At 48.4% G+C, this 12,500-nt stretch overlaps 1 protein-coding gene and 2 non-coding genes across 4 annotated transcripts in view; 1 reads left to right on the forward strand and 2 right to left on the reverse strand.

Annotated features, from left to right (window-relative positions):
- Positions 1 to 12,500, reverse strand: part of LOC126572752 (tRNA-dihydrouridine(16/17) synthase [NAD(P)(+)]-like) — a 70,608-nt gene that overhangs the window by 6,339 nt on the left and 51,769 nt on the right. The gene's annotated exons all lie outside the window — the stretch shown is intronic.
- Positions 5,823 to 5,895, reverse strand: Trnak-cuu (transfer RNA lysine (anticodon CUU)). The gene has a single exon. It is a non-coding gene; the product is annotated as a tRNA-Lys (tRNA).
- Trnak-cuu (transfer RNA lysine (anticodon CUU)) lies at positions 6,291 to 6,363 on the forward strand. The gene has a single exon. It is a non-coding gene; the product is annotated as a tRNA-Lys (tRNA).

Here is a 12,500-nt window from a genome sequence, read left to right on the forward strand (position 1 = left end):
GTGTCCGCGTGCGCGCGCGTGTGTGCTGTTCCTGGTGCTTTCCTCCCTTTCTCATGGCCTACCACGGGACGCTGACAGTAGCCAATTGCTTGTTGCAGGGCAGTGCAGTGAACGGTTCTCGGCTCGGCTCCATGCCTACTGCTCCGCAATGATTGGTCCGTCCGTCCGTTGCTGAGCCACGTGCGTGAAATGGGATCGGGTTATGTTGGCCGTACCGAGGCAGGGGATGAAAATAAAATAAAATAAAACGAGCCAACCGATGGCAAAGTGAACAGCAGTGCCATAACCATAAACCGCATATGGAGCACCACGCTTCGACGGCAATCGAAATGTCCTTCAGTCCCTAAATCAGGGGCCACTCTTTTTTTTGGTGTGAACATTATGGTGGACCGCCCCGTCTCGGTGAACACCTGCACGATGATGTTTGAGACGAGACTTTTACTGTGGAAACAACTGGAAATTCTTATGAAGTGTGTACTCTTGGTCAGTTTAGGACCTCTTTTCTCTGCTCGATAATCTGCTGCTACCCCAGAACACTTAGAACACCATGGCGCTACACCAATGGCGCACCTCCTGCTCAATCATCATCCATTTCGAGCGGCGACCGGCAAAAATAATCAAAATTCTTCACCCAACACAACGCGTACTTCGTGTGTCGAGAGGGGAGGGCACTTCGAGCAGCGAGTACGACGCCGACGACCGGCCAGCATCCTCCCCCCAATCGGAGCGCATCGAAAAGTTTATCTTTTTGGGGCACAATCTAAGGAATGAATACAAAATATGGCCAAAGTTCGTTTTTTTTTTCGTTCTGCGTCGCTTCTTTTGTCCCCTCTCCGTGCTCACGCCCATGCCAGATGATCTGTATTCAGTCGTGCTTGTTGGCGCTCTGCTGGCGTGCACTAACACTAGACACTCCTCAGGTTTAGGCGCAGGAGAAGTAGGGGCAGCAGCAGAAGCGGCAGCAGCATTGCTGTGTCGCCGGTTGAATGTTAAATAAAAGGCGACATGATGAGGTGGTCCCCGGGGAAATCTGTGGCCCCGTCGTCGTTGTCGTCGTCGTTCCGGGATGGATTGAGATCGAGAAAAACACAAACCGATCCCACTCCCCAGTGGTGATGATGATGATGTCTGCTACTACAGGATTTAGAAACGAATTTTCGGAGACACAAGTGGCCACATCAGCACCCAGCTGGGCGGCGTTGCGACCGAGTGATAACAAAGTTCAGCTTCACAGAGCATGGTGATCTGATGGTAATTTCTTTAAGCTATCACTACAGTACTGTGTTCGAGAGTGTCCCTGCCATGCCCTATTCGATTGACCAAAGAACCACAAAATCAGCCGCAGGATAAATAAACGATTGCCAAAAGCATAAAATTCGGATTTGCACAATGAACCAGCTCTCAATCGGTTTGCTGATGCTCGTGCTCTATGAGCTATGTTTATCCTTCATCTGGCCTAAAATGAACTAACGAACGACGTCCAACATTGCAGCCTATTTGCCTGTCTGCCTGCCGGCCATTATGACGCCATTCGATCTCATTTCGATGATGCCCTTTGCTGACGTTGTGCTAGCTCGGATCAACAACGCTGTTCCGGCCAAGTACTTCCGGTGATGGCGAGGGATGTTTTCATTCGAAACATCCAAAACCTTCGTACGCAAACTGACCGTAATGATGAATCACCGACCACGCCACCGAACGGTTTGCATTCAATGTGAAAGTGAATGATAAACCTAAAACCATTTTTGGGACCAAAGTCCGAGACACAAAAACCCGGCCAAAGGGAAATATTATCTTTCGATTCCAGCCGATGATGCTGGGCCCGGGCTTTTTTTTGCTGTGGCTTCTTTCTCGGTGGCACTTCGGTCACCAGAGCACTGCCAAAGGCAACGCTCGTAACGGGCTGACCAGCACAAGGAGGAAAGGCCTATCCCTCCCCGGGACCATCGGGATTCAATAAATAATCTTTAACTGGCATGTAATAATGCATGCCCGTCAGCCCGTGACCGCTGCTTCCGTTCAACATTCAACTTCTCTTCGTCCCATCTTCTTGCCCATAACGAGAAGAATGGCTCGCTCCGCTTTAAGGCTTGGCTTGGCGCATGCCGGCCATCCTCGGGTCTTTGCCTTTTCTTCATGACCGCAACCAACATCATCGCTGCCCCATCGCCCATTCGCCGTCTGCACAAACACGTAAACATCCGATAAAAGGAAATCCTTGCCGGTCGGGCATTCACCACGCCCGGGAAAGCCATGGTGGCATGTGCCGAGTCGGGGGGCTGGCCTTCCGATCCGTCATCCGTTTTGCTTAACCATTCAGTGTTAGCTATTGAGCTGGGGGAGTCGCTGTCGCGTTAGTGCGCGATGTTAAAGGAGCCACGTGCGCTAAAGAAAAGTTTTGCCTTTTGCCTCGTTCGATCGATCGTTGCACCCTCCTTCAGGAAAACTCTACTAATTTTCTCTCATTGATCGCGTGTTTTTAGCCGGAAGTCACCGGGGGGAGAATGGACAAATTGAAAAAAAGAGAACCGCTCGGAAACAGGAAACCAGGAATTAGGGCTGGTGAGGGGCGTGTATGCCTGTGCCACAAAAGGACTAATACGATCACAAATGGGATGGAATGGCACATGGCAGGACGGAAAGCACTTCCACTTCGTAAGATTTATCTCCCCAATACTTTACGAATGTTTTTGTCGTTTCTTTGCTAGTTGCTTTTTTTGAGAATTATTTAGAAATGTTAGAGGCGAGCTTTATGAGGGAACTCGTGGAAAATCAAGCACAAAATTGATTCTACGTAATTTTATGCATATTTTCTAATTGAAGATTGTTGACATGATCTACAATGACAGTAGTGTTTGAAAAATGGGATGAAAAAACCTTTTTTCAACATTTCAACATTCACCACCACCAAACGACAAAAAAACCCTTGAAAGTATGGCGCCTCCATTTCACAGGGCGCCTCCATCATCGGATTTTGGGTAACGGTGCTACAGCATTTCGGTTTTCCGGTTCCGGACCGGTTAGGCTTTGGTGGGAAAAATCAAATTTAATAAAGTCATGCTAATGGTTACTTCTGGTCAACGTACAACGAGCTATGTAATGTCTTACCTAAGCAAATCAGCAATCAAGAAGTGAACAGATGAATCCCAGAGAGTTAACCGATAATCTCATGCATCAGAAAGTCAACCACAAGCTCACTAAAACCGGCGGCCACAACCGGCTAGTTCCTGTGTAGTGTCAACAAATCGGAAATAAAATCACTTCCACCGTGGACAAACTTTGCTCGGTGCGTGGTCCGTGCACGCCTCACAGGAAGTACGGTTTTCCGTTGTTGTTTTTTTATGTGTGGAAAATGCGAGCCACATAAACCACACAACCACGAAAACTTGCCACCGGTGGCCGGAAGTTTCCGATTTTACCACGCGTGTAGACGACGACGGAGTGGTGTACGGTGCTCTTCCTGGGTCAATGTTGCTTTAGCGAGGAAATAGAACAGTAGAAACACGGCCCAGCACAGCACAAGAACACACCCACGAGGAGCTGGTTCATCAGCGACCATTCACTCCTTCGATATGGCCCGGGTTTCATCATTTCACCATCCTCACCCCATCGATGACCATCGATCCGGAACCGGAGAAAGGTTTTTTTTCTGAGGGGTTGAGAGATTGAGCCCAACTGAGCCGGTTCCGACGGATCTATTGACGGATGGTACCCCAGAATCCTTTGGAAGACAGGGAGTTGGACGTTTGAAAAAAGGCGCAAAAGAGGGCGTCGTTGCCTGGCGCGTTATACTGAGGCGCCAGTTCGGATTTAAGCTGGCCCATCCACCCACTGGCCTCCCGCGTACGAAATTGAAAATTGGTAACCGGAAAAGCCTCCGCTGCGCTGCGATAAAAAAACGGGCAACCTCGCCAGCCTGGCAAACTCTTCTCTAAAGCGATTACAATAAATAACACGAGAAAGCCGTCGGCGTTATTGGATCTGTTGGCCGGAATCGCCGTATCCGCGTTCGATTGTCCGTTCCTCCCCAGGGGGAACGGGGATAGGCTTAAGTGTTACGCGTTGAGCTTATCACGCGGTCCGTTCATGGTGCTATCCACCATCCGATAGACCGAAAACCTTAAAGGTAGCCGCTCCTTTCGACCCTGGGATTGGAAGGATTGAACAGTAGGCTGCTGCTGCAAACTAGCAATCGTGAAAGGATTCGCACGGTCCGTCCCTTACCAGGGATATCTGGGGTTGGTCTGGTCCACGAGTATTGCCGACGGACGACGGAAGTGGCTTTTCATGTCCATACACAAAACTCGCAACTCACACACCGGACGGATGCGCTGGACGGACGGATGCGTGTTTCCGGATGCTTTTGTGCCGGATTCTCTCCCTCTCTCGTAGACGAAAAGTTGGCTCATCAATTGGCAGAACTCGAACAATGTGGGGTCGTTCTGTGTTTTGTGGATCGCGAAGGATGCGGAGGCGCTTGACCGGTTGAAGCGGACAATGGAACCGGATGAACAAAATCATAAAAAAGCGACCCTATCTAGTCCCGGGACGGTGAGTTCTTTCTCCATACTTGCTGGGACCGAGTGTGCTCGAAAGTTTTGATCTAGTCGATGAAGTGGCACTTGACGCTTTTTGGGAGTGCGTTTTTTTCGACGGTTTTTTGGTCGGTACCACCTCAAACATCACAATATTTGTCCTGAGACCATCCATGGCGGCACTACACACTGGCTGCTGCTAATGCCTGGAAGGAAGGGCGAGAGATTTTACCGGATGTCGGACGAACACGAAAGCAAACAAGATTTGTCATCATGGACCACGGTCCCCGGGTTACTGGTGGCGGTGCTGGTCATAGGAAATTAATTTAAAGTATTCTATTTCCCGTTTCTCGCCGGTTTGCGGTCGGAATAGCAAGTAGTTCGAGCGCCGTCGCCGCGTTTCGAATGTTGTTTGGGGCCACAGCGCGAAGAAGGCCTCTTTTTTCCAATAAATCATCCCACCATCCCTAGGAGGCTGATGCGTGGTTTGCGTGTCTTGGAAATGGTTGCAACGTGACTACGCGCTCGGCCTCCCAGCGCCATTGGGCCATTCAAATACAACAACCAGAATACTTCCATCATCGTCATCATCGTCATCGGTAAGGCACGCGTGTATGCGTGAGGAGCTTCTAGTCTTCTTTCTAGCGCCAGCAGCAGAACGTTCTGTCAGTGACGCGTGCTTTCCGGAGTGGAACGGTGTTCCGTGTTGGGCAGAAAAGAGGAAAGAGAGAGATAGAATAGTAGAAAATCCATCATAAAAACACCCACTAAACCGTAATGTGGCAGTGGAAATGCGAGTGCCGCATCACAGCAATCAAGTGCGCCCCCCCGTGTCTTTGGTTGGTCTATTTTTGGCCATTCGGTATTTGAGCGACTCTGCCTACATCCTTGAATCTCGCGTCCTTCAGGGGAGGAGGATGCGCGTATAAAACACGATGCGATGAGATGACAAGGACAAATCTAGGTGCGTCAAGCCGTGCCAGGGGATTCATCCACTCCGGCCCCTTCCGGTCAATTGATCAAACCTCTTTCAATGTGCCTTTGGTGAGTGAAGATTCAAAAACATAAAAAAAAATATGATAGATGAGAGAGTGATAGGCCTGAAAGGATGCTGGGCTGGGGTGGTGGTGATTGAAGATGAGAACCAAGGCCACAACAGTTATGGGGGGTGGTACAAGAGTAACAACATCGAAGCGCGAGAAACTCATTTGCATTAGAAAAATGTGTGATTTATGATATTTAATTTAACATACTTACCTTCACAACCAAAAGATATGCTTTCATGTGCGCCCAACGTGGGGCTCGAACCCACGACCCTGAGATTAAGAGTCTCATGCTCTACCGACTGAGCTAGCCGGGCAGGTGTTAATGATTTTAAAAGAGCATTTTTTCAAAGTGGTATGATCTATGCTGCCTGATCAGATCAACGACATATCAAAGGAAAACATGCCCTGGCCATGCTAGAAAAGGGGGTTTTCTGATGGTCTTCCCTAAGGGTATTCATTAATTTCGATTAAATTAATGATGAGCATGATTATCTATTGTTTGTTATTTTCAAAGTTAACTGTTTTTATGCGCTGCTGTTGATTCGAAGGTATCTGAATATGGTCCTGAGTATTAGTAGTTTATAATCACGATTGGCAATCGCCACACTTAGTTTGCTATCAGCATGAAGAGTTTTGTAAAGAGTTTCCACGCGCGAGCTGAATGCATTTTAAAAACACTTTTTTTTAACAACAAAATTAACAAATAACTGCCCGGCTAGCTCAGTCGGTAGAGCATGAGACTCTTAATCTCAGGGTCGTGGGTTCGAGCCCCACGTTGGGCGCACACTAACCTCTTTTTGTGTAGGCGAATGCATAGTATTGAAAGTAACTGTTAATCCAAAAATAGATCACAATTTATATATGATATAATATGTGGTGGTCATTCTTTTTGTTACAAATATTGCAATGGACTATGGCACTGATACATCCCCAAACCAAACGACGCATCGTTGCTGGCTAGGAAATCATTCTAGCGGCGAATTTCCCATCGGATTCTGCAAACAAACACTCCTCGGGCAGAAATCCTCCGGCGTGATGTATAAATTAATTGCTGGTGCCTAGGGACACCCTCCGATCGGTCGGTGAGTCCAATCGATAGCGCCTTTGCGTATCATTAATAATGCGCTGACCCACCGCACCGCACCATAGATGTGCCCCAGCCAGCACCCCGGTCACCAAACGCTCGCTCCCCTCGAGACAAGAGTCCAACAAGGTCTGATCTCGCCGGTGGCCGTAGATTGACGGGGAGAAATGAACAGCCACCTAGCCAGCCAGCTGGAGCTCGCTATCACACGGCCAGACTATTGTGTTCAGTCAAAATGCTACAAATTCGTCGCTGATGGCAGTTCGTTCGTTCGTTTCACCGCGTGTGTGCGATAAGCGCAGTTCACATTCCGCGACACACTGAATGACACTTTTCGCCGAGATTGGCGGCTACATTGGTGGCACTTTAGCTCTCCGGCTCGTTCGGTGCTTAACCGTTTGCCTTTGCTGAAAGCCACCACAGTGCCCCAAATGGTAATTGGATTCTGGGTTCGATCAATCAATCAATCTATCATCATCAATTTGCTGTCGACCGATGTCTGACGATTATGTTATGCTCGGTGCTATGCGCAGGTTGGGCGTGGTGGGGCTCCGTCACATGATGGAAGATGATGGCTTTAAGGTTTCATCATCTCATTGCGGCGCCGATGATGGCGCTCGAAACGCGGAAGGTCCATTTAATGTAAATCATTTTTGAAACCAGCCCCACGAGATGAGAAGAAGCTAAAGCTCATTTCCCTTTTTCCATTTTCCGACCATTCTCTCTGGCAGAAAAGCAATAGATTACGGCGCTCGTACTGGAATGTTTTCAATGTCACACGATCCAGTACTAGGTGCGTTGTCAACGAGGATGATAAATGGTTTTATGCTAGCGCTCTGCTCGGGGGTCAGCCTCGGGGTCTCATCGATAACGCCGAGGACATTGATAAATTAATTACAACAGAGACAAAGCAACCGGCCATGCTGCTGTTGCTGGGGACGAGAACATGCGAATCTTAAAGATCCTAGAGAAGCAACAGCGAGGGAGCGACGCCCATGTTTTGTGGTTTTCAAATTTCATGCCCAACCCTGCTAGAGAGTGAGTCAGATAGGGACCACCGACGGCGCGTGTCGCAGCAATTAATTTTACAGTTTTGTGCTGAGCCGGAAATCTCCTCAGTGCCAGCACAGCATAGGGTCAGAGATCGGACCGACCGTCGGACATCCTATCGCGCTATTGGAGCGGAACCGTTTTTGGGCCGGTTTAACGATGGAGAAACCACGATATGGGGGCCTTTGCGGTGGCCATAAAATGCACTTATCGGCAGTAAATTCTTTATTCTTCCATCCTATTTCCCGCAGCTGTTGCGCCAACCTCCGTGGCCGTGGCCGTGGCCGTGTCGCGTTGGAACACTTTACACATTTCCATCCCGGTTATCTATATGCGCCGCGCAGGCTGGACGGCCCATGGACGGCCGCCGCTTTGCTTATGGGCATGTAGTCAGCAGGCGAAACGAACGCTATTCAGCATATGCTGGCACAAAACCATTCTAACCATTCACTCCGGCATCGACAATAGCTCACAAACTAGAAACTCGTTTGGTATCCGGAACTAGAACAAGTGGTGAAGCACTTTTCGCTGAAGTGTTGCCAGAGGGGCACTTTCGGGCACAGAAGCGGTCCAGACAGAATGGCGGCGCAACGCAATTAGAAACTTCTGGTTTTTAGTGAACACAACCACCAGGTTGCCGGTCGGATGGTCGGACATTTTTCCAAACAAAACTAATTCCAAGTAACATCCTTCTAGGAGAATCCAGCCATTTACGAAAGCCCGGCTCTAGCAAGATGCATCTCCGTTTTCCTTTTACCACTGGCCACACTCGGTCGGTGTCTGTTTGAAGTTTCCTTTGCCTTGCAAGTGTTTTCCCTCATAGAGACGCGAGCGGAGCGGGACCGCTGGAAGGCTTTAACCAATCCTTGTTTATTAAGGAACTGTAGTGAAGGTAGTTTGTACCATCAAGAGACTTCACGTCCGTCCGTCCGGACCACGGACCACTGGCAAACAGAAAGCAGATGATTGAATCCATGCCGAAGCACAAAGAGAACATACCATTTACATAACAATAACCAGACAATCTACACTGCAAAGTGTCCAGTGTCCCGACCCCGGTGCCACATTCCATTTTCCTGCCTGTTTGTTGCCTGTCTTGCCTGGAGTTGTAACATTGGTCACACAGAAGGGACCCCCCCAGGACAGTCAAATAGACAATTTTCTGCTTTGAAGCCGGGGCGCTCGCTAGTAAGGGCGCCCCCTCTACTGGGCGTCAAGTGAAATTCCTCGAAAAAGGCAATCCTCGTAACACCGTCAGCATCCGACCCGAGGGCAACCGAAATGGTTGGTAGTTTGGGCACTTGGTGAGCACCAGTTGGTTTGGGGAAGCTTTTTGCGGAAAACCCTCCCGTTCCTGGGAAACAGAAGTGTGAAACAGTGTGGCCGGAACCGTAATTGGTTGCTTCCTTGAAGGCCTGCTTCGTCGAGAGGAACGAAAGGAGCGTAGTGCTTGGAACGATGGTTCTCAATCAAGAGACGACGAGTCAGTCTCAAGTGGCGTCCTCAAAAATAAGAGAAAAAAAACGGGCGGATAAAGAAGAGCAGAACATTTGGCAAGCGACTAGCTTGCGAATTGTAGGGTTGTTGATTGCCGTGTGGCCTTTGGAGCTTTGCGCTCGGTTCGGGAAGGGAAGTTGATAAGCGGAGAGTGCTTAAAACAAATCACACCGTGATTGCTCGTGGTAACGATTGCTCTGAGTAGCAGTAGGGAATTTGAATAAGTTAACGTAAGTTAAATACTGCTTTAATGAATTTGCTGCGCAGTCCCAGCCTTGAATGGAAGCGATTTATGGCTGCGTCAGCGCCACTGCCAATGCATTAAATTTGATGATTATCGTAATGCGCAAATCATATATATTTCACTTTGGCACACAATGTACGTACCACCAATACCGCCGCTGACTGGCGGCCGATCTGCTGGCGGTCTCATCACGTAATGAAAATTAGTTGGCAAACCGTGATTTGTTGCTAATACGTATGGCTAATTAGCGGTGACCGAAGGGCCCCCGGCGGGGACTCAAAAACAAATAATCCCACAGCAGAATGCATGTTTCTCCGGAACATGCTGTAGCCTTCCTCGTGGCCGTGCTCGTGCCTGTGGCCGTGGTTTGTTGGTTTCTATTTTGCAGCATCCAGCATATGGTGGTGTAGCATTGGGGAGGCTGCACTGCAGCATACCATGTTGCTCTGCGCCTGTGCATGTTACTCTTGAGATACCCTGCCTACCGAGCTCAAATGAATGGTTTTTATGGTTGAAAGTTAAATTGCAATTAGCACCCGGGCCGGGCCCGGTGTGCAGCACCTGATAGCACCTCCCTCTCCACTGTGTGATGCAGCGCAGCGAGAGCTCTGCAAAACTAATCCCCGACCCGAACCCAATGCTATTGGGCTGGCTTCTTTAGTGTACCGCTATGCACATGCTGTCCCATAGATCGGTGTTGAAGTGGTTTGCATTTAAGGTGTAGGGCAGGAGTAGATGGGCCAACATTTCCAGACACGTGGTGCCCAAAAATTGAAATTCAATATATTATGAAGAGAGAGAGTGAAAGAGTGAGAGAAAGAGAGAGAGCCGAAAGCCGGGTAGCCCCTTTTCAAGTTGCTCCACATCTGTTTCTGATTGGGTGAAGCGTTGGTTAACCACACGCCGTTTTCGATGAGAAACGTTAGAGCTTAAATTTGAGGTCCCATTTCCGGTGGATAGAAGGAGAATTTCCAAAACCACAACAAAAAAAAATCATCAGTAGAGGGGGCAACCGGCCGATACCAGGGTATGTTTCGAGCAAAAGTAATCAAAACTCGTTCGGTCACTCGGCCAGCTTCGGAATAGGGATGACAGTGTTTCTTTAATCGAATTCCTATTCGCTACAGCGACGTCCCGTTTGAAGCCATTTGGAAGGTCGTGGGGCTTGAAAGGCTTGGCCTACTGACGTTATAGTGAGAAATTGGTGATCGTAATCGATTCCCGAGCATCGCACAGTAACCATTCTCGAAGACTACTTTGTTACTCACTTGACTTAGACCCTTTGGAACGGATTTTCAGACGATTGAAGTGCAGTTGAGTGCTGGCTAAAGAAGTGCACATATTAACTCCGGCTGCCATTTCCATTGATCCCCTTTTATCCCGGGCGTCCGCAACCGAAACCGAAAACGGAAACTATCCATCCATCCATCGGTCTACTGAATGGGCCGTAGTTAACCCGGCGTTGCGAGTGGAAACGGAAGATAAACGATTGAAGAACTGCTGCTCACCCCGCGCCACACGGTGGCAAGTTAGTTTCTGATCGATAAAGCTGCAATGCCAATTGGCAGATGGCTGATTGGGGGGAGTCGTTCAGCTTTTGTGCTGTTCTGTAGCGCGTCCGATCGGGTGGCCTTTTTACAGCCTCACCAGACGCTGTACCGGGGCAACTACTATAAACCAGCTTCCGGTTGATTGCTGAAATGTGCAGCAATTGTAGCGTAAATTTGCGCTCGGTACGCTCCACGGTTGCTACTGCGTTTGCAGTTCTTCCTCTGCAGCACTTTGGCTTCCAGTCGATCGGATAATTGATGTGCAGTACAGCAGCGTAGCAGCTAGTGCCCGTGCACCAGTGCGAGTACTCCAGCGGGGAACGTATGGCTCAGTGGGAGCTGAGCTGGTGCTGATAGTGGGATAGTGAGTTGAGCGCGCCAAGAAGTCAGCGTTAATGGTTTGTGCTGGCTATTAGTAACAACTCTGGCGGAAATGGCGGGTTGCTTCTTGGACAAGACGTTGGAATGGAACCAGAGGAACGTCCGATTAATGATGCAACAAACTCAAACCAGATATCTATTTTGGACGGTACGGTTGACTAAGTTTACAATTCAAATACAACTCACCAGATTTCACAGTCACAGCACTAACCGTGTGTTTCGTAAATGAAACGCGACACTGACGAGTCAAAGGTAACTCCGTTTCGAACGTTTCAAGCCCTTTTTTCCATCGCCTCCTGTGATGACTTCCAAAGGGCGATGGCACAAAGTACGATACTTTAAATCAAGCGACACTTCAGTTCGCTTCCAGCGATCCTTCGCGGTGTCGCCAGAGACACTTGAATTGAATTGCAGAATTATCCAATATTCTGCGAATCCGTGCTCCGTCGTAAGTTGAGGAGAAAAGGGGAGAACCATTTGGTAAGAAGTAATTTATTCGACACAAATCGATCGGAAGAAGAGATAAGAATTCCCTCCCACTCTCACCAACAGACCGTCGAGGTCCTTTTTTGCCCCTCCAATTGGAACAGGTTGTTCGTGTGGCAGCAAAGAAATAAAAGAAGGATTTAAATGAGGCAACCACCAGTCGCCTACTCCGATCGATACCGAAATCGGATGCTAGGGAGGGGAAAAGCGCGAATTAATTAAAGAAAGCACTGGCGGGGTCATGAATTTACTTTCCAAAAGTTTGCACCACAAATTAAATAGAAATCTTTCGCAAAAAAAACTGAAACCATTCTCATCTAAAATGAAACAAATGGTACAAAGAATAATGATCCATCAAGTTGCATAATTTTTGTTTGTAAATTTACTTCTTTCTGATACATTACCCCTCAATTAATGGCTCATTTTTCCCGATGTGCAACTAACAAAAAAAAACATAGTCTTTCAATAAACTGCATGAAGAAGGTGAGTTATATAATTCAAACGGTAAAACGCTCATGGGCTTGGGACTAATTTGAAATCCGCTTCCTTTTTCACATCAAACGCTTCTCTGCTTCATTCCATAGCGAGAACAAAAACCTGGCCAAAAGTAAAACAAAAAATGTGCAA

Source organism: Anopheles aquasalis, chromosome 2, assembly GCF_943734665.1.
Source record: "Anopheles aquasalis chromosome 2, idAnoAquaMG_Q_19, whole genome shotgun sequence".
Lineage (NCBI taxonomy): Eukaryota > Metazoa > Arthropoda > Insecta > Diptera > Culicidae > Anopheles > Anopheles aquasalis.